At 35.8% G+C, this 24,131-nt stretch overlaps 1 long non-coding RNA gene across 1 annotated transcript in view; it reads right to left on the reverse strand.

Annotated features, from left to right (window-relative positions):
• Positions 1-2,983: 2,983 nt before the first annotated feature.
• LOC106997291 (uncharacterized) overlaps positions 2,984-24,131 on the reverse strand; it is a 30,737-nt gene continuing 9,589 nt past the window's right edge. Inside the window, exons 2-4 of the long non-coding RNA XR_001443441.3 lie at positions 11,498-11,609; positions 8,507-8,721; positions 2,984-3,148 (exon numbers count right to left, since the gene is read on the reverse strand). This is a non-coding gene — a long non-coding RNA (uncharacterized LOC106997291). The remainder of the gene's footprint in view (positions 3,149-8,506; positions 8,722-11,497; positions 11,610-24,131) is intronic.

Raw genomic sequence — 24,131 nt, forward strand, 5'->3', positions numbered from 1 at the left:
AGCATTAAACAAATAACAGACAAAAATTAACAAGAAAACATCAGACTTAAACAGTACGATAGACCAAATAGACCTAACAGACATTTAAAAAACATTTTAGCCAATAACCACAGAATACACATTCCTCTCATCAGCATATGGAATATTCTCCAGAATAAACCATATGTTAGGCCACATAAAAGTATCAACAAATTCTAAAAAATCAAAATCATATCAAGTATTTTCTTAGACCACAATGGAATAAAACTAGAAATCAATGCCAAGAGGAACATTGAAAACTATACCAACTCATGGAAACTAAACATGTTTTAAACAACCATTGGGTCAAAGAAGAAATTAAGATGAACATTTTTTTTTTAAATTCTTAAAGCAAATAAAAAATGGAAACACAGTATGCCAAAACCTACAGCATACAGCAAAAACAGTTCTAAGAGTGAAGTTTATAACAATAAATGCCTACATTGAAAAGTAGGAAGATTTCAAATAAACAATCTAACAATGCACCTCAAGAAACTAAAAAAGGAAGAAAAAACCAAAATCACAATTGCTAGATGGAAGGACATAATAAAGATCAGAGCAGAATTAAATGAAATAAAGACTAAAAAAACCAATCCAAAGATCAATGAAATAAAAAGTTGACTTTTAAAAAAGATAAAATCAATGAACTGCTAGCTGATCTAACCGATCAAAAAGGATATAAGACCCAAATAAACAAAATCAGAAATACTAACAGGGACATTACAACTGATACCACAGAAATGCAAAAGATCATTGGAATCTATTATAAGTAAGTATGTGCTAAAAAACTGAACAACCTAGAGCAAATGAATAAATTCCAGGACATACACAACCTACCCAGATTGATTCAAGAAGAAATAGAAAACCTGAACAGACCATAACAAGTAGTGAGACTGAATCAGTAATAAAGCGTCTCCCAAGAAAGAAAAGCCCCAACCAGATGGCTTCACTGTCAAACTCTACCAAATGTATAAAAATCAATACCAACTATACTCAAACTATTACAAAAAACTGAAGAGGAGAAAATTATTTCTAGGTTATTCTCCAAGGTCAGTATTATCCTGATACCAAAACCAGACAAGTACACACAGACAAGTAAATACCCTGACTATAGTTTATAAATGAACAGTGAATTTTATGTTTCAAAATACCAAGAAGAGGAGACTTGAAATCTTTCAAAAACATAGCAATTGTAAATACTAAGACTGATGAATACCCTAAATATCCTGACTTGGTCATTACGTATTCTACACATGAAACAAAATTTCATATGTACCCCATAAATGTATGCAAGTCTAATGTATCTAAATAATAAAAGTAACTATAAATCAAGAGTAATTTAATTGCAAAATTAACTGCACAATCTGAAATTTGTAAATTGTAGTTGGGAACAAAACTGTTTATTCAAAAATTTATTTTAATCAATGTAAATGATTAAAGGTTGTGCAGAATACAATGATCGGTTATATTTTTGAAGTGTTTGCATACCAATAGCTGCAGAATGTATACACAAAAATATATAAGTTGATGGAGAGCATGATATATGCCTCTGATAGGTGTATGATAATGTAAAAGGTGTGTTGAAATGGTTAAGACACGTAAACACTGTTCCAATTTAGAAGAAAAAGGATACCACTATTTGGATTTGGCTTTGAAAATCAAATAGACGTGACGCAAACAGAAAGAAGAAATATACAAAACATATGTAAGCCATATAAATAGGGAAAATAGAAATATCATGGAGAACCACAGAGGAAGAGAATGTAGTACATTGCACAAGCAAACTTTTTCTTGATAAATTTAATTTTTATGTGCCTTTTCACTGACTAGGCTCAATGTTGATTCTGATCCTAGTTGCAACATAGTTTGCTTATTAGTTAGGTCTAGCTATAATGAATTGCTTTTAAAATAAAAGATACAACAAATAAATGCTTTTATAGCTGTTGATTTTCATTCTATAAGCATTGATATAAACTTAGTGAATTCTTATTCCTCCAAAATTTTTAGACTGATTTAAATGCATTTGTCAATGATTTTCCTATCATCCTTATATAAAAGAACTCTGATTATGGGATAATGTATTCTAAGCATTGTGATGGAGGCAATCACCCAGTGCCTAGTGTTGTATGTATGGATTTGATAAAATAAAAATTCATTCTTCTTTCTGAAATATTTTATAAAATTCTCTGAAGTACAGCTAGAGTAGCCAGGCTTATGAAATCAAAATACATAGTTTTTAAAATATTTTATCAGGCAAATCTAAGTACAGAAACTTTAATCAATTTAACCTTTGTCATTAGTCAGTGTGACCTAGCAAATTCCTTTATATTTCAAGGTTAAAATGCATTAATTCAAATGGGAAGATAAGTATATTACCGCTTGTTAAATGTTAGATGCCAGGTATTACTGTATGTGGAACTTTTAGACCATAATACTTCCATCCTGATCACAATCCTAAGTGATGAGTACTGGTATAAGAAAATCTACTCAAACGTTTATGTGAATTATTCAAAGTTATACAGTAAGAAAGCAGTGTGCTCACATTTGCACTCAACTCTATTGGATTCCAAAGTCTTCATTGCTTCGTCAGAAATTAGCCATTGCCTTTCAAATGCCACTTGTTCTCTTTTTCTTTCACAAACTGACTTCGTGAAAGTAAATCAGTGCAAATATTTCCTCCCATTCCGTAGGTTGTCTGTTCACTCTGCAGACAGTTGCTTTTGCTGTGCAGAGTTCTTCAGTTTAATTAGGACCCATTTATCAATTTTTTGTTTTCTTGCAGTTGCCTTTGGCATTTTTCTCATGAAATCTTTGTCCATGCCTATGTCCTGAATGGTATTGCCTTAGTCGTCTTCCAGGGTTTTCTTAGTTTGGGGTTTTACATTTACGTTTTTAATCCCTCTTAAGTTAATTTTTATATATGGTGTAAGGAAGGGGTCCAGTTTCAGTTTTCCACATATGGCCAGCCAGTTCTCCCAGCACCATTTATTGAAAAGGGATTCCTTTCCCCATTGCTTGTTTTTGTCAGGTTTGTCGAAGATCAGATGGTTGAAGGTGTGTGATCTTATCTCTGGGTTCTCTATTCTGTTCCACTGGTCTATGTGTCTGACAAAAGTCTAATATCCAGCACCTATAAGGAATTTAAACCAATTTACAAGAAAAAAAAAAAAAAGCCAACTCCATTAAAATGAGGGCAAGGAACATAAACAGACATTTTTCAAAAAAAAGACACACATGCGGCAAACAATCATATGAAAAAAGCTTAACATAACTGATCATTAGAGAAATGCAAATCAAAATCACAATGAGATACTGTCTCACAACAGAATGGCTCTTATTAAAAAGTCAAAAAATAACAGATGCTGGTTAGGTTGTGGAGCAAAGGGAATTGTTTTACACTGTTGGTGGGAGTGCAAATTAGTTCAATCATTGTGGAAGAGAGAGTGGTGAATCCTCTAAGACTTAAAGACAGAACTACCATTCAACCCAACAATCCCATTTCTGGGTAGATACCCAAAGGAATATAAATTGTTCTATTATAAAGACTCATGCATGCATGTGTTTATTGTAGCATTATTCACAATAACAAAGACATCAACAAACCCAAATACCCATTAGTGATAGACTGGATAAAGAAAATGTGGTACCATGGAATACTATGCAGCCATAAAAAATAATAAGATAATGTCCTTTACAGGAACATGGATGGAGCTGGAGGCTATTATCCTTAGCAAACTAACGCAGAAACAGAATACCAGATACTGCAGGTTCTCACTTATAAGTGGGAGCTAAATGATGAGAACACGTGGACACACAGAGGGACACATAGAGGGACACACACTGGGGCCTATCTGAGGGCAGAGGGTGGGAGGAGGGAGAGAAGTGGGAAAAACTACTAAGGGATACTAGGTGTAATGCCTGGGTGATGAAATAATCTTTACAACCAACCCCATGACACAGGTTTACCAATGTAAAAAACCTGCACATCCTGCATATGTAACCCTGAACTTAAAATAAAAGTAAAACAATTTACAGAACATGGGAGACATCTGTATTTTGAACTTTGCCTAGAACTGACGTTTCTTTATAATTAAATTTAGTTTATCATTTACTTTGTGGGGGGTGGCAGTATCACCTCAGTGATGTTGTATTTTTCTGTGTAAATCAGCACATGATAAAGATTTGTCCTAGGACAGTTAATGTTAAATTTACTCAGCCATAGAGATTTCTGACAGATTTTTCTATTATAGAGCTAATTATTTTTCTCTTCTTTATTAAGTATCTTAGGGAGATTTGCCAGATAATGTGCATAAACCGTCACATTTAATCTGGAAGCTTCCCTTCCTTCTTGAATTTTTTTTTGCATATATCTCTCTTTGGAAATGAAGGCTCCCATCTTTGTTTACAGGTCAGAAAAACTGGGAAAAACTCAGGCTCTTCCACTGATTTGATGTTTGGCACAATATTCTTCTTGAGCCCAAAACATTGGTGTTACTGGTAAGCTTGCTAGACATTTAGAAACTCAGACTTTTATTCCAGATATCCTGAAAAAAATTTCTGCGGGACAAATTACCCAGTTTACTGTTCACATTAAAATTTGAGAAATAGCTTCTAACTCACCAGGACTTTTCTATCTGAGAAATATACACAACTTATTGTGTATGATGTAAATATAGCGCTCAAAAACGAAGAAAAAAAAAAAAGGTAAGTCAGTCACTCTCTTGTTCTCTGGCATCTCGTTGGGTTCAGCCAGTGAGAGTTACCGGCAGGTGATTTCAGCAGTTGATTGCAAGTCTTAACAGTTTACCATGGAGGGTCATGTGAAAGACAGGAAAACCTGCAGGGATATGAGTAGATAGTAGAGGGAAGGAAGGAATTTGGGTACTTTTATCTTTAGGTTGACTCTGGCTGAGGAATATGTATTAGTATATCTAAAGTATGCTCAGATATTCTACTGTTTAAGACATTAGTATATAATTATATGCTGATATTATTCATGATAGAGTGATTATGTGATTAACAAATGTACTTGCTCTACCAATGGACTTGCTTTCATGAGGGTTTTGATCTACTGTGGAAGATGTATAACAGTGTTTTAAAACACAAGGAAGTATTATTGCAAATTATAATGAGAATGTTGACTAAAACTATTTTTTAATAAAATGAGAAATTAAAACAAGAAGATATGATCTAAGAGGAGGGATCCAAAACAGTTGTTCGTATTCTGTGAGGGAGAGTATTCACAAGAGACGATCAAGAAACAATACAGAGGCCAGGCACATGGCTCATGCCTGTAATGGCACCACTTTGGGAGGCCAAGGCAGGTGGATCACCTGAGGTCAGGAATTAGAGATCAGCCTGGCCAACATGGTGAAACTCCATCTCTGCTAAAAATATGAAAAAAAAAAAAAAAGCCAGGCATAGTGGCAATTCCAGCTACTCAGGAGGCAGAGGCAGGAGAATCACTTGAACCTGGGAGGTAGAGGTTGCAATGAGCTGAGATCGCACCATTGCACACCAGCCTGGGCAACAAGAGCAAAACTCTCTCTCAAAAATAATAATAATAATAATAAAGAAAGAAACAATAGGGATGAAGAGAATAGTGTAGTAGGATCTCGGTTAAAGACAAATAGAGGCTGGGCGCGGTGGCTCAAGCCTGTAATCCCAGCACTTTGGGAGGCCGAGACGGGTGGATCACGAGGTCAGGAGATCGAGACCATCCTGGCTAATACGGTGAAACCCCGTCTCTACTAAAAATACAAAAAAAAAAAAACTAGCCGGGTGAGGTGGCGGGCGCCTGTAGTCCCAGCTACTTGGGAGGCTGAGGCAGGAGAATGGCGTAAACCCGGGAGGCGGAGCTTGCAGTGAGCTGAGATCCGGCCACTGCACTCCAGCCTGGGCGACAGAGCGAGACTCCGTCTCAAAAAAAAAAAAAAAAAAAAAAGACAAATAGAGAAAGAGGTCATGTAGATTTATTTTGTTGTGTGAAAGTGGGAAAAATAGGAGTTCAGTTTTATTTGACAAAGATTAGAGACACAGGCTTGGAGTTTTAACAAAGAGGTGATATGAAGATATAAATTATAAATAATAATTATACTGAGCAGTAGACCAAAAACAAGTATGTATATTCTCAGTTTTAGCACAAAATCTTTGACAAACATTTGTAAAACTTTCAGAAGTGTAATGTTTATTCTTCTAGCATTCCCAGAGTAAGATCTCAAGCAGGACCAGATTGAGCCTGAAATATTTGATCATTTCACTCACCATGGGCAATAGAAGTAATATTGACAAGTCTCCACTCTGTCATTAGGGATGAGCTATAACATATGGAACAAATCAGATATTTTGGTCTCTTTGATCCTGCCATTCTTTCCAAAGTGAAGCCCACAAGATGCTATGCAACCGTTTAGTGTGGGTTCAGAATACTTTGGCACCTTTCTACACAGTAGTAAATTAATGTTTGAGGAAATAAATAATCGCATGAATGGCCCAATCTGCATGCTCAAACTATAATTAGTATTCCCACGGTTCTTTGAAGGCCTGACATTAATAACATAAACAAACAAGGGAAGATAACAGTGATTGCAACCAATAAAATATAATTTAATTTAAAAATTAACCAAAGAAAGTTAAGCTGTTTCAAGTGAGCATGCAATTAAAATAAATATATGAAGGAAGATAAGTGAGCAAAATGTCTCTTGCTTAATGGTTTATTATCAAATATAGTAAACACAGACACATATACTCATAGATATATGCACATGAATATGCACACATACACACACACACAATATTTTTACCTGAGACCAGGCACAATCCCACATATGGCCCTAGCAAGAAGAGGAGAACTGAGTAAAATGGTGGGTGAAAATGTTTAGAATTAGACAGGACCTGGGATTAGGGAAAGGCCTGAAGGACAAGAGCCTGATGTAGTTTATTAGTTAGAGATTTAAGACCACAAGTAGCTCTCAGGGTAGCTGACTTTAGTAGGCATAAGTAACGTCCAATTTAGGGAAAGGCTAGTCTGGTGAACCATGACAACTTTAGCTGGGTTTTGACATAGGCAGGTCATAGCAAAGATGATTAGCATAGGGTATCACGGTCCTAGCCATCAGATAGAAGTATAGGATTAGGGAATTGGTACTAAGAGGAACCCAGAAATAGTAAGATGTCACCTCATGTTTAGAATAAAATAAAAAGCAGAGAGGTTATAAACCAGGACTGAGACTCAAAGTGTAAAACAGAATGCCAGTCAGCTGAAGTGAGGTGTGAAGTCCAGCCCATATTTCTAGGAATAGGCATTAGTGCAGAATTAGAATATAGCACAAAGTTAAGGCAACATTATTATAAATATCAAGGGGTAAATGTGAGTTCCTTATCTTACTCCTGAATGGCCAGAGCATTTGTCATAAGGATGAAAGAGAACTAAGCCTATAAATGAGAGTCCAGTGGTTCAGCTGAGGATAAAGAAGTCTGCAGAGGTTGGGAATCAGATTGAGTTTAATGGGTAGATTGTTAGGATGAACAGAGACTAAAATAAAAGGATATGATCACTTTATTCGTTCATCTTCATAAGTAGATAGATGGATAGAGATATAATTATATATATGAATATAAATGTACAGATACATTATTTTACATCTTAAGCAATTTGATTGAATGTAAAGAATTTAGCACAGCCTCTTAAATATTAACTACTATTTTATTGCAACTAATATTCAAAATGTCTCTAATACTAATTTCCATAAGTCATGTTGAAACCTACCCAAATGTCCCATAGAACTGATGTTTATGGTTTCTTTTGAATAAACATAGACATTTACTGTCCCATCTTGAAACTTGAGAAAGTTACATTTGTTTTACGTGAGTTTCTTTCTCAGGGAACCAGCCACCAAACCTCCCAGATAGCATCAAGGAATTGAAACTTACCAGATCAACACATCTGGACAATGAGATGCTAGATCCCTCACCTGCCATTATTAACTAACCAACCGTCTGCTTCCTATTGATGAACTCTGCTTCATTACCCCTTCCTAATTCCCGTTTTCCCATACATGGTTACATTTCTTCCCTGTTACATAAATCCCTAATTTTAGTTGACCAGAGAGATGGATTGGAGACTGATCTCCCATCTCCCCGGTCGCAGCACCCAATTAAAGGCTTCTTCCCTGACAATACTTACTGTCTCGGTGCTTGGCTGATTGTTCAGTGAACAGCAGGATCTAGAACAAACTCTTGGCATTTAAATAACAGTGTTTTCCATAACATCATTCCTGATAGCTGGTTATTAAATTTGGGCACACAAAACAATTAATGTTTCAGTTAAGGTCACTAAGTAGCAGGTGGCTCTTTGAACAAGGATGTGCATGAGCAGATTTTGCAGACAAAAAATTAAATGCATTGACACTAGCCTAAAGTTATATACTGAATAGATTCAAATTTATTTCTGTAGAAAATCATCAAATTTTAGTAAAAATTCATCACCTACTTATTTGTATCTTCATTTTTGTGGCCACAAATGCATGTTCATTAAGTCGCTCCAGATATTTAATTTAATTCTCCAGTTGGATGGGTTGTGTGATTTAGTAGTGACCATTGAGTGGCCAAGGAATGGCTTGAAATTAAGTATGCTGATTACAAGCCCATACAATATTCCAAAGTATATAGCATTGTGTTTTCCCATCTTCCATCTGAATAAAAGGACTACACAGACAAAGAACAAGTCAGCCAAAGGATCAAAGAGGCTCAAACCCTAAATTGCCACTGGGAGAAAAGATGCCCAGGAAAGCTGTCTAATCGCAATAATAGGATCTGTGTTTGACTATTGCTCCAACAAAAAATAACCATTTGTCTTGTGAAGCCATTGACATTTTTGGGTTGCCTAACCAAATCTTACTTCTAAAAGATTAAATTTTATAATCATCTAAAGTGAAGAAGGTAAAGGATTTTAAATACTGTTAAAAACTTTAATGACTCTAGAGCACATAAAAGCAAGTGACTTTTATAGCACTTGAATAACATATATTTATATGTATAAAAAAACTGAGCTTTGTGTGGAGAACACAAGTAAAACATCACATGAGGCATTGAATCCACAATCATTATTGCATTTGACTTCTCAGTGAATATAACATTTATAAATTATTTCAATGAGAATAGTTTTATTCCTTTGTATTTGAAGTGGCTTTAGAATAAAAACCTTATTTAATACAAAAAGAAGTACCCAGTTATAAAAAATAAACACTAGCTATAAACTCTAGTTGACAAATATAAAGTCACAAATTTAAGAAAAACATTACAATATGCAAAAAATAGTTAACTAATACAATTTCAATTGAAAACCTAAGCAACAGAAAAAATTTACAACACACGAAAGACAAAGAATCAATATCAACAGAGACTTTCTATAATTAAGAGATACAGGCCAGGCATGGTGGCTCACGCCTGTAATCCCAGCACTTTGGGAGGCCAAGGCAGGCGGATCATGAGGTCAGGAGATTGAGACCATCCTGGCTAACACGGTGAAACCCCGTCTCTACTAAAAATACAAAAAATTAGCCGGGCGTGGCAGCGGGTGCCTGTAGTCCCAGCTACTCGGGAGGCTGAGGCAGGAGAATGGCGGGAACCCAGGAGGCGGAGCTTGCAGTGAGCCGGGATCACGCCACTGCACTCCAGCGTGGGCGACAAAGCGAGACTCTGTCTCAAAAAAAAAAAAAGAAATTGTATGGCGGGCGCCTGTAGTCCCAGCTATTTGGGAGGCTGAGACAGGAGAATGCTGTGAACCCGAGAGGCAGAGCTTGTAGTGAGCAGAGACCACACCACTGCACTCCAGCTTGGGTGACAGAGCAAGACCGTCTCAAATAAATAAATAAATAAATAAATAAATAAATAAATAAAGAGATACAAATAATGAATAGAAAAGTCTTAAAATATTTTTATCCTACAAAACAAATAAAAGGCAACAAACCCCAAATATATGAAAACATACGATTTCAAAAGTAGTCCAAGAATAAAGTGGAAAATGGCGTCATTGTAACCCATTAACAGTGACAGGAGGCAGCCAAATGCCTAGGAAGATAGGGGAGAGTACACAGTAACAGCCCACCTCCAAGCCAAAGACGGTTTAAAGCCTGAAAGCCAAGCTACAAGTTTAATCCTCAGACCAGATTTAGAAATTGTCCTCCCGTTCGGTGTGCTTTTCTCTGGTTGATTCCCACCCTTTACCTATTTTACATATACCTACCCTTTCCTAATTGGTTTTCTACACTGTTATGCCCACCTTTGAGTGGTGTCTTCGCTTTAACCTTTTTTGCGTACTCACAAACCAATCAGCCTGCACTCCTCAGCTTGTGCCTATAAAGACCCCAGACTCAGTCGGTAGATGGGGAGACAACCTGACTCCAGGGAAGAGACAGCTTTACTTCGGGGAAGATGACCTGCCCTTCCAGTCTCCTCTCCAGGTCCCCTCTCTGCTGAGAGCCATTTTAATTTTTCAATAAAATTCTCCACCTTCACTGTCCTTCAACCGTCCTTGTGACCTCAGTTCTTCTTGGATGCCAGACAAGAGCTCAGAACCCACATAGCGCAGATACTGAGAAATACTGTCACACCAGCCCTTAGCTTTCACCAGCAGAGGGCAGTCACCCTATGTGACAAGGCAAGGGGTCAACTGAGCTGCTAACACACCACTATCCGTGAACAGTGGAACTAATAGAGAGCACTGTAACACCCCCTCTGGGGCTTCAGGGTCATTGGTATCCTCACCTGGGAGTCACCATGTTCCCCTCAGGGTGACACTCCTGGTCTGGCCACTGGCCCTGCACAGAGCGTGCTCTTGTATCAGTGCCTGGAACAGCTGGCTGGATCCCACACTTACTTGCTCACTCTTGCAAAGCGTTGAGTGCAGCAGTCCGAGTAGAGGCCACTTGCCATGAGCAAGCATAATAAAAACCTCTTAATTAACCTTTTGAAAATATGAATACAAAGAAAGTGGTTGAAATGTTACAAAATTATGGAAGTGCTATAAAAGAGTGAAAGGAAATATGTAATTGTGTCCCAAAGATTTTTCATAGGAAATGTTTCGATTTAGGAAATGATTATCATCTATTTTTACTTAGATAAAAGAATATATTATAATTATAACAAGTAAAGACAAGAAATCAGTGGAAATAAATGGTAGTGACAGCACAGAAAAGTGAATAGGTTTAAATGTTGCAAGTTTTAAATGAATAAAATCTAATTCAAAGTAATTGACCTTATGAAGAAAACACTTTGACTGGAAATTTCTGTTAAGTTATACTCAAACTGTCTCTGTTTAGTTTCCCATTTTCTCTCTCAGTGTTTCTCACCTTGTCAAGTAGAATTTGTTCTCTCCTTAAGTTTTCTCAAAGTAAAATAGCTGAAGTAGTTGCACAGTTTACATTAAAAAAATATTTAACAGTGCCTAGAAGACGAAAGAGTTTTCCATTTCAGTACTTACCATGAGTCTGATTGAAGCAGCTGAGATTGTTTGTCCGGTCCTAAACCAGCTATTCTAAGATGGGTAAAACGTATGAATTGTCTTAGAGATCTCTTGGGTTCCATGCCTAGAACTAAGAGAAGAATCAATCAAATACACAAACCTTATGGCTACTACATAATGGGGGGTAATGGAATAGATGCCAGGAAGTCAACCAAGCATGCTCAATAAAATCACGTTCAGAAGCAATACATAGTGCAAATAACATTGTGAAAAACACAAATTGAATAGAAGAAAGACTAGACACATCCTATCACAGAGCCGAAGAAAATAATTGAAACGAAGGAGACCATTTGCTATATAGAAAAATATATCACAAAGAAATAATCTGCAAACAATAAGCAATTTAAAAGATGGAAACAGAATGCACATCAAAAATGATAATCAATAGCATAATAGAAGAAAGAATTCCACACTATGAACGGAACTTGGACTGGAAATCTAAAACAAATACAAGAATTATCATGCTGAATGGGGAATAACTGAAATTCTTTCCTCTAGGATCTGGAACCGACAACTATGCCCACTTTCTTCGCTATTATTCAACATAGTACTGAAAGTCTTAACTAGAGCAATCAAACAAGAGAAAGAAATAAAGGGCATCCAAATTAGAAAAAAAGAAGTCAAATTATCCTTACTTGCTGATGATATAATCTTATTTTTGGAAAAACCTAAAGACTCCACAAATAAACGACTACAACTGATAAACTTAGTAAAGTTGCAGGATAAAAAAATCAACATACAAAAATCAGTAGCATTTCTATATGACAACAGTGAGCAATCTGAAAAAGAAATGTAAAAGTAATCTCATTTAAAATAGCCGTAACAAAATTAAATGCCTAGGAATTAGCTTAACTAAACAAGTGAAAGATCTCTACAATGAAAGCAATGAAATAGTGAGGAAAGAAATTGAAGAGGACACACAAAAAATAGAGATTTCATGTTCATGGGTTGGAAGAATCCATATTGTTAAAATATGCATACTACCTATAGCAATCTATACATTCAATGCAACCCCCTCAAAACACTGATATTCTGCATGAATTGTTTTAAAAATTCTGAAATTTATATGGAATCATGAGAGACCCAGAATAGTCAAAGTTATCCTAAGTGAAAAGAACAAAACTGGAGGAATCGCATTACCTGACTTCAAATTCTGCTACAGAGCTATCGTAACGAAAGCAGCATGGTACTGGCATAAAACAGATGCATAGACCAATTGGAACACAACAGGGAACTGAGAAACAAATCCACACACCTATAGTAAACTCATTTGTGACAAAGGAGCCAAGAACATATATTGGGAAAAAGAGAGCCTCTTCAACAAATGGTGCAGAGAAAACTGAATATCCATATGCAGAAGAATGAAACTTGATTTTTATCTCTTGCCTTATTCAAACATCAAATATAAGTGCATTAAGGATTTAAATCCAAGACTTCAAACTATGAAACTACTACCAAAAGATGGGGAAACTCTCCAACACACTGTCCTGGGCCAAAATTTCTTGAGCAATACCCTACAAGCACAGGCAATCAGAGCCAAAATGGACAAATGGGATCACTTCAAGTTAAAAAGTTTCTGCACTGCAAAGGAAACAATCAACAAAGTGAAGCGAAAATTCACAGAACTGGAGAAAACATTTGCAGATTACCCACTTGGCAAGCAATTGATAACCAGAATATATAAGGAGCTCAAACTACTCTATAGAAATACAAAGCTAATAATTTGATTAAACAATGGGAAAAATGTTTGAATAGACATTTCTCAAAAGAAGACCTACAAATGGAAAACAGGCATATAAAAAATGTTCAACATCATTGATCATCAGAGAAATGCAGATCAAAACTACAATGGGATAGCAGCTCACCATAGTTAAAATGGCTCTTATGTGCAAGTCAGGCAATAACAAATGCAGGTGAGGATATGAGGGAAAGGAAACCCTTATACCCTGCTGGTGGAGATATAACAACCACTATGGAGAAGAGTTTGGAGGTTCCTCAACAAACCTAAAAGTAGAGCTAACATATGATCCAGCAGTCCCACTGCTGGGGATGTACCCACAAGAAAGAAAACGATTATATCGAAGAGATACCTGCACTGCCCTGTTAGTTTTGGTACTGTTCACGATAGCCAAGATTTGGAAGCAACCTAAGTGTCCATCAACAGATGAATGGATAAAGAAAATGTGGTACATAGACACAATGGAGTACCATTTATCCATAAAAAGGAATGAGATCCTGTCATTTGTTGCAACAAGGATGGAACTCGAGATCATTGTGTTAAGTGAAATAAGACAGACGCAGAAAGACAAACATCTCATGTCATCGGTTATTTGTGCGTGCTAAATATCAAAACAATTGAATTCATAGAGATAGATTATAGAAAAATGTTTACCAGGAGCTAGTTAGGGTAATGCAGAAGCTGGGGGAGATGGAATGGTTAATGGGTACAAACAGTAGTTAGAAAGAATGAGCAAGACCTGGTATTTCATAATACAATAGGGGACTATAGTCAATAATCATTTAAATGTACATTTAAAAATGACTAAAAGAGTATAACTGAATTGTTTGTAACACAAAGGATAAATGCCTGAGGGGATGAATATCCAATTTTCCATGATATGATTACTATGCATTTCATGCCCGACCAAAATATCTCATGAACTCCATAAATATGTAGACCTTATATGTACTCACAAAAATTTAAAAAATACTAATACATGGTAAATATGGCAAAATTGTCAAATTTTAATGAGAAAGAAAGAAATTATCAAATATCTCAAGAAGAATTATTTTTCCCAAATGAGTGGAAATTAGGCATTGCACTTTATATTTTCCATATGCCATCTTACTTAGTTTTAATCCTCCCTACTATAAAATGGTAAGATAAATCCTAGTATCTCCACCTGGTACTTGAGGAAATTGAAACTACAAAACTTTTAAGCAACACAAGTGATAGAGTTAGCAAGTTCACATTTTAACCTAGGCCCACCCAAAAACAAAATCAGCATGTCTTCAATGTGCCATTTAAGGAAGCAAAATGAAAGGACAGCTGCCAGAAGGTTGGATACAAAGTAGAACTCTAGTGCAACACAATTGTTATTGACGTGAACTGACAATGACCATGGAAACTAAATACTCATTACACAGACAAGGAAATAGGAACACTCTTTTCTCCCTCTTACCGCTGAGTGACTTTCCACTAAGGTGAGCCAAACTTGGGTTTTAACCAACCCACTCTCAGCAAATGAACAGCGCCCTAAAGTTAAAGAATCTCTCCTCTGTGTTCCCTGTAATAGATGCACCTAACCGACAGGTAAATATTCACAGCCTGCTCTACAACTAATAAAAGGATATATTCAGCCTATTAAAACAAGTTAAAACATGACAGTGGAAATATATTTTAGCAAAACTATTTCTAAACTATTTTAAAGTGCCAAACCACTAGCTTCCTTTAATTTGGGCTTTCCCATGTTAACGTACAACATTCTTAGTGGTGGAAAACCTTCAGAGAAAGAACGAGAGAGAGAGAGAGAGAGAGAAGAAAAAAAACAGAAAGAATGTTCTAATGTCAACGAGCATGAAAAATATAGAATAAAACAAGCAAAAATATGAATATGCTTTGGTACAAAAGAGGATGACATATTTTATCCCTTCTGTCTCCCAAATCCACCAGACACAAGATATTGGCTTGAGGAGAAAACTCTTAGCATAGGATGCAAAACAGAGTGTGCTAGTTATTTTGTGCTACCTATTGCTAACAGTGACATTGAAAGAGGCCTTTTTCCTGAGTTACTAGATTGAAATAAACATTCATTGTACAGAGGCCATTAATTTTAAAAAATCAGAATCCAATATATGTGCTGGGGGTTGAATCGTATCCCCCTTAAAGTTTGTATGTTGAAGTCCTAACTCCCATTACTTCAGAATGTGACCTTATTTGAAAATAGTCATTGCAGATGCAATTAGTTAAGATAAAATCATGCTGTGGTAGGGTGGGTCTCTAGTCCAACATAACTGATGTCCTTAAAAAGGGAGACTTGGACACAGGCACATAAACACAGGGAGAACACCATGTGAAGGTGAAGGCAGATCTGGGTGATACAGCAAAAACCAAAATGTTAAAGATTGCCAGCAACTTACTGGAAGCTAAGCTTGGGAGAAGCATGGAAAAGATTCTCACAGCCCTCAGAAGGAACCAGCTCTTTGGACATTTTGATTTCAGACTTTTAGCCTACAGAAATGTGAGATAATACGTTTCTATTGTTTTGGCCACATCGTTTGTCATATTTTGTTACAGCAGCCCTGGAATATTAACACAGTATGTAATACACTATCTTTTGGGGAGAGATGGTTATACAAGATGATTAATATATTTAAACTATGGACCATAATACAGGCGTAACTAATTTATCTGTTCTCTGGGTGGGAAAAAGACAAAATGAAGAGAAAAATGAAGACACCAGCAGCCATGTGTGCTGGGAAGCATTCTCAGGGGCTAGGCATTTCAAACCACTTCTAAAATCAGGCTGTTTTGTATTGGCACCATAACGTTAGTGAACAGCTCCATAATGCTTTTCAGGAGCCTACAGAAATATGTGAAATGATCAAAAACAAAACAAAGCAAGCCCCAATTTATTACACAGCATCACAAAATTGAAATGAATCCAATTTTAATAAAATATCTATATTTATAGCATAAGAAATTGGTTAATTATGAAGCTAAAAGTGAAAATGGATTTATAGTATTCAAAAGTGAGATTGCATTTGATTCTACATGAATTCTCAAGATTATATGATAATTTTGGGGAAGTAAATGCCAAACAAATTAAATGCAACTCACTCATAGTTCAAATAGTAATTTCAGAAGTAAAAAATATAACATTCTGTCAAAATTTTAGAGCATATAATTTATGATTATATTTAAATATGTATATATAAGATTATATGAAGGATCTTCCAAAGTGATATAGTTTGGATGTTTGTCCCCACCAAATATGTTGAAATGTGAACCTGAGTGTTGAAAGTGGGACCCAGTGAGAGGTGTTTGGGTCATTGGGACATGAAGGGCTTGTTGCCATCCTTTTGGCAATGAGTGAGTTCTCACTCTGTTAGGTCACACAAGAGCTGGCTGTTAAAGAGAGACTGGCATCTCCTTTTCTCTTGCTGTCTCTCAGTGTGACACATTGGTTCCCCCTTTACCTTCTGCCACAAGTAAAAGCTGTCTGAGGTTTCACCAGAATAGGTATAGATGCTGGCACCATGCATGTATAGCCTGCAGAATCCTGAGCCAAAATAAATCTCTTTTATTTATAAGTATTCAGTCTCAGAAATTCCTTTAAAGCAACCCAAAATGGACTAACACAAAAGGCTCTTAAAATGTAGCCACATAAGAGTATTCAGCAACAAAACTGTGTTACTGACGAAACTAATTTAAATCACTAACAATGTACTAATGTTTCATAAGGCAAATAAATTAAGTTGGCCTTCTCCATTCTCAGTTTCAATTAAAAAAATTTTCATTTTCTAGAGTTTCAGTGATTGAAAATATGTCATGAATTACTGCATTTTTCATCTGCAGTTGGTTGAATCCTTGGAGGCAGAAACTGCAGATAACAAGGGCCAATTATGGGACTTGAGCATCCACAAATTTGGGGATCTTCAGTGGTCCTGGAACAAATCCTTACATATATGGAGGGCTGACTACATTGGAAAACCAGAATGAATTTCCTTTAATTCATATAACATGGTTTGGCTCTGTGTCCCCACCTAATTCTCACCTTGAGTGTAATAATCCCCATGTGTCATGGGAGGGACCCAGTGAGACGTAATAGAAGCATGGGGGCAGGTTTTTCCCATGCTGCTCTCCTAATAGTGAATACGTCTCATGAGATTTAATGTTTTTGTAAAGGGGAGTTCCCCTGCATATGCCCTCTTGTCTGCCACGTAAGACATGCCTTTGCTCTTCCTTCACTCTCCACCATTTTTGTGAGGCCTCCCCAGCCATATGGAACTGTGATTCTTTTAAACCTGTTTCTTTTATACGTTACCCAGTCTTGGGTATGTTTTCATTAGCAGCATGAGAACAGACTAATACATCATATAAGTGTTTTAATATTTTCAAGTAATAAATAAATAAATGACAAAACAGAGACAATTGTTATAAAGTTTAAAGGGAAAAAATTTCCATGGAATACATTTTTTTTAGTTTATTTAAAAAAGACAACTCCTCAATAATCTTTACAGATTTTGGATCAGAATAACAGGTAACTTAATAAGAAACTGAGATTTGTTCCTAGGGTTATTTTTTATAAAAAATTCAGTCTTTCTAAAGCTAGTAGAAAAGCCAAAAGACATTGTAAACTATTTCAGTTGAGTGAACTTCACATTCTTTGAATGTTTCTTGTCACTAATATTTTCATTAAATCAAATATTTTGATTTGAAGAATGTTGTTTTGTGTCTTTTTTTTCTGAAGTGTTTTCTTTGATTAAAACAATGCTGATATGAATGTTTTGATTTATTTGGTTTGTTGTTGATATTTGGATTGGCCCTCAACCTGCACTGCATCTTTCATTTGGAGAAGTTAGAAAAGTAAAACTGTTTCTGAGGCTTCTTTGAAGCTTGGACACTAGGAGTGAATTAATTACCTAATCAATCAGAGGATTTCACTCAAGATTGGAAGGCAGATATGATGCACAATCTCTTTGAAACTTTTTAACATTACTGCTGATTAGGAAGGTCCAGGAGGTAATAGGGTCCTTTAGAATCATGGGTGTCAAGAAAAACACGCCATTGACCGGATTCCCCTACTTTTAAAACAAGGGTTTAGAATTCCATTTTTTCAAGTTCCCAGTATTAAGTCCAGCATGACTTCAGTGGTGACCACAAAGAAATAGTGCTCAGTTTTAGAACTTGCACCAATACCTTCAGTCACTTTAGTACCTAAGTTATACCTAGTTGTAGTGAAATCTCATAATATTATGTTGCCTCAGCATCTGTTTTAAGTGCAAGTTTATTTAGCTTTCTTGTAACAGAGACAGGACTCAGTCAACCTTGACAAAGTTTTCAGTTCTACACTACACTCAAATCGCTTGAGCAGGTTGCCAGAGATAGGAACTTAGAGGCATCTCTCCTGCTGGTGGACTGGGCTTCCCAATTTCCCACCACTTCCTTTTAATGGACCATTCAGACCATGCATTCAAACTTAAGGCGACTTACACCCCATTCCCCAATCTAGACTGCTAGTTGCCCCACACTCTCTCTCCTTTTGCCTGTGCTCCCTGACCTTTGTGTATGTGGTTTTTAGGCATGAAGTGTACCCTGTAAGGTCCACAGGTACTGAAAACTCTTAATCTTACATGGAACCTCAGATACTCAGGTTCAATACTTTAATTTGACCCAGAATTAAAACTATATGATCCTCTCTTAACATTTACAACTCAGTACAATATCTGAGGTTCAAAAACGATGACTCAGATATTTCAGTGAGATGTACTAAACCAGAAAATTTAGCTGCTGATAGCTGACTGTAAAGATCACCTTATTCAAGACACTTATTTAGGAATGGAAGCATAGATAGTACAAGATTCTTGGTTCAAGGTTAAAAATATATTTATTCTTCAAAACCAAACGAATCTGATTTCATTATATTTGTTCTACAATTCATATTGTCTCTTATGGTCAGTGGTCTCTGTTCAATTATTCAGGAAAATCTGTTCATGGATGGACCTTGGCAATTAGGTGCATATAATACTATTTGACAGCACAATCCCGTTTCTAGAATCAGGAGTGTAATTCAGTAAATATGAACCTATGAAAACAGAACTACCACATAGACAACTTGGAACAAGGGCAAATTATGTCCGCCCTCTACTACACAAGCCCTTCTATGACCCAGTTTGGGCTCTCTTTATTACAAAGCCATCTTATTGTTCCCCAGGGCATATTTTTTAGTATCTCTCACCTGAAATTCAGTACCTGAACTCCCCAGGGGGAAGAGAAAATTGTACACCTCCCTTGCCAAGTCTAAGTTCCTCCCTAGTGTTCGTTTCCTCCCCAGAACAGTATGCTTTCCTAGACGACTGGACTTGAGAATTCCAACACACTTTATGGAAAACCATGTTCTCTGCATACAGAGGCTGGATCTGCCTTAGGCTTCATGAGCATAATGTGTCTGAACATATGAATTCTATGTCACTACATTTGTCCATGTGTGAGTTATTCCATATAAAAATAATAGCACGCATGAGTCTTAAATTGTAGATTGTGGAATAGAATTCAGAAATCCCAGTTGGTTCTTCTTTATGGTCTCTCAGACAGCATGAATCCACATATAACACAGCATCTTTGCTCTTAATATCCTTTGATCAAATGCTTGTTTGACCAGACCACAAACAAAATGTATTTGCCAAGAAGCAATAAATATAATCAGAAAAAGTGCAGTCTAAATCCATATTTACAAAAGAAACATTTCTAAGTGGGATCTTGATATACAGACATAATGAATGAAGAGTCTCATATCATTTGGTAGCATAGTTTAGTTCATCGGAGTCAGGGTGTCTGGAGAGTCAACATCCCAGATTGGGAAGTTCGCTTGAACATTTCATAATTGAAAGCCCATTAAAGTGATTATCTGAACACTATAAACTTGCCTGCTCTGGTAAATTCAAGCCTCAACCTCAGAAATCTCAAGCCAAGTTTATAAGCTCAGAGTGGTAAGGCACTCTGGTTTTTTAATCATCAAGATGTTAAAAACCCTTGGTGTCCAGAATCAGCTGTTGCATATTCAAACCTTGAAATTTTGAAGAAGGAGAGACATTGCAAAAGGACAATCAGGCCAAAAGGAAAAGAAGCAGTCACAAGACTGAGAAAGCAAAAAGAAAAAAGTCTTGAAAAATTGGTAACGGTGAAGTCCTCCCGGTTTTGTGAATGATAGTTCTGCTTCCATATAGACCTTATAGTTTGCATTATTAGCAAATTCCAGTCATTCTTATCTTCTTACTTAGTGACTATGTTCTATGTGACTCTGCCAAGGTTGCCATAGCAAAGTACCAAAGATTGAGGGACATAAACAACAGAAGTTTATTTTCTCAAGTTCTGGTGGCTGCAGGTCTGAGCTCAAGGTGTTAGCAGGATTATTCCCTTCTGAAGTCTCTCCCCTTGGCTTGTAAATGGCCTCCTCTCTGTGTTTTCACAGTCTTTCCTCTCTAATATGTGTCTCTGTCCTAATTTTCTCCCCTCATAAAAACATCAGTCATACAGAGTAGGGCCCACCTTAATGACCTCATTGTTAATATAACTTTACCTCTTTGAAGACCCTATCTCCAAAGACAGTCACTTTCTGAAATACTGAGGGTTAGGACTATAAAACATAAATTTGGGGAAATACAATAAAATCCCTAACATGTTACTTATTCTAGCTGTACCTTTCTCTTTCTAATATCCCTGGGAATTTTTGCCCTCTCTTAGGGCAAATATATTGAAATTAAAAATAATACTTACATTGAAATTAGTATTCTGGTGTATCTTCTCCTGGTTTTGGCAATATAAAAAAATTAAAACTCTTTATAATATTATATAAGCTCTACTGTGTCCCATAATTTTCCCATCAAAAATGAATTATGAGATTATTAAATGTATGAAATATTACTCAGGAAAGTAGAGTATAATGAATATGTACAATCCACTGCATGAAATAAATGAATAACATTTTAATTATCCCTTATTTTGACCATTCAGGAGATGCACAGTATTTTCTGCCTTTACAAATAATAACAAAATGAAGACACCTAGAAAGAAGTATTTGTGGGTACATTTCATCAGCCCATAGAATAAACTCACAGAACTTAAAGTATAATAAATTCCAGAACTTATAATAAATAAGTTATTTATTATATTTTGATATAAAAGGATCCTTCTAAAATTAGAGCTTTCAAAGTAAAAGGCAAATTACTGTTTCTAAGTCTATGAATATTTCAGAGGCATTTAAGTCTGCCAAATTACTGTTCAGAAGGAAGTTATTCATTACAGATTACACTACAGTAAATCATCAGTAACAAAAAATGAATTGCCTAATATTTTCATAATTATATGCAAATTTACTGCTTATTGTCATTCAAACTGACTTCAAGTTGATCAAATAATGTATTGCATTTACTTATTTTTATCTCCTTAAACTTTTAATCAATTTTTCCATTGACATATTTGTGCGTATCTAATTGTTCTGAGAAAATTTACCACAAAGATCAACTTAAAATGGATTATGGTGGCTTGTCCACACTACCATTTTAGTAAAGAAAATTTGCCTATTTGAGTTACCCATATTTTATCTTCCAGTAAAGCACATCATTGAATGTTTGGAACAAGTTCTATAATGAAAATTTTAACTTTGATTTTATAATTTATTTATTATACTTTAAGTTCTGGAATACATGTGCAGAACATGCAGGTTTATTATATAGGTATACACGTGCCATGGTGGTTTGCTGCACCCATCAACCCATCATCTATATTAGGTATTTCTCTAATGCTATCCCTCCCCTAGCCACCTATCCCTCGACAGGCCCTGGTGTGTGATGCTCCCCTCCTGTGTCCATGTGTTCTCATTGTTCAGCTCTCACTTATGAGTGAGAACATGTGCTGTTTGGTTTTCTGTTCTTGTGATAGTTTGCTGAGAATGATGGTTTCCAACTTCATCCATGTCCCTGCAAGGAACATGAACTCATCCTTTTTTATGGCTGCATAGTATTCCATGGTGTATATGTGCCACGTTTTCTTTATCTAGTCTGTAATTTGTCAAATTTCCTAAATGTACAATGTATTTTTTTTGTATTTGTGTACATAAAAAGAACACAAAGTTTGAGACAGTTCAGTCAAGTCATTGTCTCCCTGATTTGCTTTATGTATTTTAGCAGAAAAAGAAATATAATTTGGTCATTTAATTTCTTGTTTTATATCAGGATACTATTTAGAAATACAAAGAAATGAAGTTACTTTTCTTGGCATTCTGTTAATTGATGGTAGGACCATGATACAATTGGCACAGAAAAAGTCTTTTATGAGATAATCATGGTGGCATATCATCAGGGCAAGGGAAACAGTATATTCAGATAGCTAAAAGAACTACGAACACACTATATACTGAAGGAAAAAAAATGTTGTGTTTCATGAATAGGTGGCGGTAATACGTGTGTGAAAGTGTTGGTGAACTCAAGGCAGTTATGGAGAGAGATGATGGTTTTTAATGTTGGATGAGCTGTCACTTAGAATGAAGAAGCTTATGCTAAAGGGCTGCATAGCTGCCGACAATAGTACTGCTAGCAATCAGTTAAAATGAAAAGGAAGGTAGAAATTTGTTCTTTATAAAAGGATTCTTCTAAAATTAGAGCTTTCAAAAGAACAGTGTGAAGAATTCTTCATGATTTAATGTAACACCTTTCATTTGAAGAATTCAAATTGTAGCTATAGCATAGTCTTTCAGAAATGTAGTACATCTTATTGTATATAGTAACAGTCCATAGAATTAACTAAAATCAGCACATGTGGCTATTAATATCTCCTGAAGTTCATTGATTCTCAGTTCATAGTCATAATTTGATTGTGTTTTATCCTGGTTTTATGGAAAATAACACAAATATGTTATTTATTATAGCATATTAAAAAATAGAAATTGTGCCAAAGGAAAATTTATATTATTATTACATGCATACCACTTTTTGTAATTACTAAAATCTTAAGGACATGTTCTGACAACTTTTTATTAAATCTAAGGATATTGACTTAATTGGAGATAAGGCAATTATGTTCACTTCAAAGGAAGCATATAAAACTAGCTTTTGTAAAATAAACATTTGAAGCATGTTTTTAATCATGATATATTATTATAAATCACACACATAGAGCTGAGATCATGCCACTGCACTTCTTCGTGGGTGATGCAGCCAGACTCTCTCTCAAAAAATAAATAAATAAAATTATGTACATAAGTAATAAGATAAAAAAGGATAATATTGAATCTGACTCCAAAACAACTATTGCAAAAATAATGTGCTGTAAATATTAAATTATTTCATTTGTCCTCTCCTAGTCCATGTTCCCTTGAGCATTTCACTTGCAAAACTGAGCCATGAGTCTAAATATTTCATTGTAAGAGGGAGAAAATAATGGACCCCTTTGGCAAACATACTACTGAAAAAAAAAACACTCAATCTAAAAATACACACATGTGGTAGATAGAAGACTTTCTAAATTTCTTTGAAATCTCACGAATCAAGCTTGAAAGTTACATGTCATGTCTGTATAGCTATATTCCTTAGTATGGATAAGGTGACACTTCTACAATGACATTAAAAATAGTTTTGCAGGCGGGGCACAGTGGCTCGTACCTGTAATCCCAGCACTTTGGGAGGCTGAGAATGGTGGATCACTTGAGGTCAGGAGTTCAAGACTAGTCTGCCCAACATGGTGAAACCCCGTCTCTACTAAAAATACAAAAATTAACCATGCATGGTGGCGGGTACCTGTAATCCCAGCTACTCGGGAAGCTAAGGCATGAGAATTTCTTGAACTCGGAAGGCAGAAGTTGCAGTAAGACAA

Source organism: Macaca mulatta, chromosome 3 (genome assembly GCF_049350105.2).
Source record: "Macaca mulatta isolate MMU2019108-1 chromosome 3, T2T-MMU8v2.0, whole genome shotgun sequence".
NCBI lineage: Eukaryota > Metazoa > Chordata > Mammalia > Primates > Cercopithecidae > Macaca > Macaca mulatta.